Genomic DNA, 4087 nt, shown 5'->3' on the forward strand with positions numbered 1-4087 from the left:
GGTCATAGGTTTCAAAGCAATTAGTTAAAAACATAACTAACTTGAATGAGTGAATAACTTTGTTGACATACTCTCTATCTGAGAGACCACTCTGGGAGCACTCCAAAAAGAGTGAGTGAGATTTCACATCTTTTAAAAAATATGGTCAATTTTACTTTTGAAGGATGTTAAAATAGACAAGTCAGTACCAAAATGGGTGCACCTAGACAAAAATGGAATACCAATGTTTTTGCTTGCTAGTGACTCTAAACACCCTCCTGAACAACATATCCAAAAAGACGGATTGAAGAAGCATCCAGGATAGGATGTGAAACGTCACCATTCATTAAATAGTAAGTCCAGTTGACTAGATTTTAATTTAAATCAACTTTATATATATAGGGCAAAAAAAAAGGCACAGGAGAAAAAATGTTAATTTCGGATCACTCTTTCACTCTTTACATTAAAAGAGAATATTCTTGAGACAAAACATTTTCCTCTATTTCACCAGAAAAGAAAACACAAAGAGAAAACTTTTTATCAAATTGCAGATTTCAAGCAGTTTATTTCAACACATACGTCCCTTTTGGGACACAAAATAAAAGCAGCTCTATGATTTTATCTTTGCATCGCTTAAGCTATATCGTAATATAGTACATTTTGTTTTTGATTAAAAACAGGAACACAAACTTATATTCTGTAATTCTTTTGATTGATAAGGTGGTAAATATTCAACTTATTCAACTTTGGTTAAAAGCAAAGCAAGTACATTTATAACAATAACTACTCATGTTCTAGCTTTATACTACTACTCTTTATGTATATCATCATTATAGTTTCATTTTAGCAGTACATACAGTGGCTTAATTCAAATCTGTCATTATCATAGTTTTTGTAAGATTATTTTGTAATGCCTCCACATGTAACAGACAGGTCTGTTGATGAACCTGAATATGAACACAAAATCCAAGTATTTATGTCTTGAACTAAAATGTTTTGTAACTCCTTTTATTTGTTGAGTTACAGGCCCATTTTATTAACCAGAATTTCATTGACATGTCAACTGTAATGTGACTTAGAAAAATGACTTAGAAAAAAAACTTTATTATTTAGTAAGATGACATAGAAAATATTTGAACCAGACCAATGTGTCAAATGTATTGCACAAAGTATTAAACACTCCTAAAGATACATAATATTCATCATTAACCATGCATCAGTGAATTCATTAAAGAGAAGTACTTTGGTTTGATTATACTGCATAGGCATAGTATAATTCCAGGTTTAACTTAGAAAAAAGTGTATCCTGGTATTACAGTTTAAATACCCTATTAAAGTTCTTTTGCTTCTCTTTTTATAATGCTGAAATTATATGCTGGCAATGGAAACATAGACAATGTTGAAACACAACAATAATATTGTTTTTATAAGTTGGCTTCAACATTGTAAATATTACAATATATATTACAGTATCCCTGTTTTGGCATCCTGGAGTATTATTTCAGTTTACATATTGTTGTGACTTGTCATTTAAGAATTATTAACATGAGTTTCTGACCATGTACGATAGTTCACATAAAATGTCTATATTTATTAAAATTCCTGCAATATCATGTCTTCAAATTGATGAGTGTAATGAATATATACAACCATAGATGAGAGACTCAACAAAGCCTAAGTTGTGTGTGGGGTTGTATTTGGTAAACATTTAATATTTATTTATAGTGTGAGTTACACATGAACTTAAGTTCAGGTTGAACATATTTTATACATACAAATATGGTTTAATTACTGTGAGTTTTTTTTTATAAAGTAAACACACCAGAAATGCAAGGTGCACAAGATATTCCACTAGTTCATTTTTAAACAAATTTTCAATAACTTAGCAACTTAATAATTTAGTGCTTAATTTAGCATTTACAATGGCAAGATCAAATGTACATAGCATTATGATCTATTTCTTACATATTGTGTTTTTTTATTAAAATATTTCTGACATACAACAATTGTTAAAATGTCAACCCATTCTTCCCTAGGTTTATATATATTACAATTTTGGTAAATTGATTGCAAAATATTAATTTCTGATTCACCTAATAATATAAAGACCATGCATACTGTACTGATCTTTTAGATATTATATTTAATTTATAAGAATACAGTGAATCTTAAATATCAAGGCATGGTGTATATTCCAATGCACAAAAAACAAAAAAGACAAAAACTATTTTGGAAGCAACATTGGACCATTCCATTTAAGATTCATATCTCCCATATGGACACAACCTTAATCTCCCACAGAGGGGGTGTAGATTTCAAATGGAGTCACCTATTCAGGTAACCCCATTTGAAATCCACACTCCCTATGTGGGAGATGCTCATGTCTTCAAAAGGGGGTATATGAATTTCATCTGGAACAGTCCATTTCCTCCCTGAACATTAAAACCCCCTTGTAGATATTCAAGATTAGATTCCTAGTTGTTATACAACTATTATAGCAGTAAACACTTACAATCTGAGCGCATTAATTTGTACAAGTAAACCACTGATTTGAATGTAAATCAAGTACCTGAAACCTATATTAGAAGAGGTTTATTGAAATGTTAATAGGTACTTGTTAACATATTGCATCCTATAGACTTTTTGGTAATGTATTTTCAATAATATTATAGATATATGATATATCTATTAAAACAGTATTTGATAAAAACAAAATAGCTGTGAAAAAATATCTTTGGTGCTATGAGAAATTAGAGCATCCCTTGTTATTGATATTTTATAGTAGATTGTTTTTGGGAGTGTGTAATAGAGAGTTTATGTTAACATTATCCAGCCAATGGTACATTGATCAGTGACATTAATGAAATCAGTGGTTTACCTATGGCAACAGAATCTGCATTCAAAACTTGTTGGGAAAAAATGAAATGTCAGTCATACAATCAACACAAAATTATCTTGTGTTCTACAAAATGTGTTATTATAGCAATCTCTATTGCAATATCATATTATGAACTAAGATATTAAAGCACCTCTTTCCACCGTTCATTAAATAGTTTGAGGAAAAGAATAAGAACCCATTCTCAATGTAAAGAGATTCATTTCTGTACACAAAAATGTCCAAAAATATGACCCACGTGAATAATGATCTATGCAGAAGCATAAAATCTTAGTTCATAGTATGCAAGGGTTTGGTTGGAGAGACAAAAATACTCCATATATATATATATATTTATATATACTCTCTCACACACACACTCACATTTCACCATGAAAATGAAAACAGAAAATAAATAATAAAATTCTAAAACCTAAAATTGAGGAATTACTTCCGGCGTTGAAGAGCCATAAAACAGATGGTCCATGTCTTGGCTGCTGTTCCTTTAATTGATTTTCCACCATCTTGGCATCCGCTAACGCATTGGCTAGGGTTTATTCTGGAGACCATTCTTGAACAGGCAAAGCATTCTGTGAGACATGTTTTACTTCTCCTATCTCGTGCCATATCGTTTAAATCTAAGGCGTCTAAGTCTGCTGTGTTATCATTGTCCTCAAATGCCTGTAAATCAAATACTCCTGGTGCTGGCATAACCACTTCTATGAGGAGAGCCAATGCACACAAATAGATGAGTGACTTCTGCAGAAAAGAAAAGAAAAAAGAAAATGAACTTAATAACATAAACACTCTTCAGGTTTTGAATGCATGGAGCTCAAATATAAACACTCTAATGCGTGGAACTCAAACACTTTGAAATGTAAACGTGATGTTATCCCAGGAAGTTATTCAATCTACGGTAAGTCACTACATAATGCTGCTACTTTGAGCTCCAATGCAGCATTTCAATTGACATCCAAATCTATACTGTGTTTTGTCTGAAATTGAGAGTGCCATCAGTGCATTAACACGATCGTGTCACCCTTCTGTGTGTGTGTATATGCCACGCAGGATTAGGTTAATGTGCGCGATTCTTGCTAATGCCAAGCTTTAATATACTTATGCATGTGGGTTTGAGAGACAAATAAAGCTGACACACAGAAGGACTGGTATGAGTCTATAAAGGAGATCCTAAAGCTTGATATAATGGTTTTCATTTTTGCCCCATTTGTATGA

The 4087-nt window shown here is 31.7% G+C and overlaps 1 long non-coding RNA gene across 1 annotated transcript; it reads right to left on the bottom strand.

Annotated features, from left to right (window-relative positions):
* Positions 1-513: 513 nt before the first annotated feature.
* Positions 514-3305, bottom strand: LOC140153419 (uncharacterized). Its single transcript, XR_011859107.1, has 2 exons — positions 1021-3305; positions 514-965 (listed from the first exon to the last, which is right to left on the bottom strand). It is a non-coding gene; the product is annotated as an uncharacterized lncRNA (long non-coding RNA).
* Between the last annotated feature and the right edge of the window lie 782 nt (positions 3306-4087).

Source organism: Amphiura filiformis, chromosome 5, assembly GCF_039555335.1.
Source record: "Amphiura filiformis chromosome 5, Afil_fr2py, whole genome shotgun sequence".
Taxonomy (NCBI): domain Eukaryota; kingdom Metazoa; phylum Echinodermata; class Ophiuroidea; order Amphilepidida; family Amphiuridae; genus Amphiura; species Amphiura filiformis.